This window comes from Corvus brachyrhynchos, unplaced genomic scaffold (assembly GCF_000691975.1).
Source record: "Corvus brachyrhynchos isolate BGI_N302 unplaced genomic scaffold, ASM69197v1 scaffold456, whole genome shotgun sequence".
Taxonomy (NCBI): domain Eukaryota; kingdom Metazoa; phylum Chordata; class Aves; order Passeriformes; family Corvidae; genus Corvus; species Corvus brachyrhynchos.
The window spans coordinates 24,778-25,146 of NW_008238446.1; positions in this window are offsets into that span (position 1 = coordinate 24,778).

A 369-nucleotide genomic window follows, 5' to 3' on the forward strand; every position below is an offset into this window, starting at 1 on the left:
CCGCGTCCCCCCGGTGTCCGCCCGGCGTCCCCCCGGTGTCCCCCCGGTGTCCCACGTTATCCTCCCCATCCCCGGTACTCCCCGCTGTGACCGAACCGGCGCCACGCTGAGGCTTTGAACCGGCCGTGCGCGTTCTGGAGCGTTGAATGTATTTATAATAAAGCTGCTTATGGAGTCTCCGGTTGTTCCGTGGCTCCGGTGGGGACGGGAACGGGACCTCGCAACCCCCGAACCGGGCGGGGGGAGGGGGCGCTGCGGCTTTGCCGCTCGTTCGCGTTTATTTTTGTCCTCGCGCGGCCACCGTCCCGCCCTTCCCGCGCGCTTCGCGGCTTCACCGCGCGCCTGATTGGCCGGGGGGGTCCCCCACTC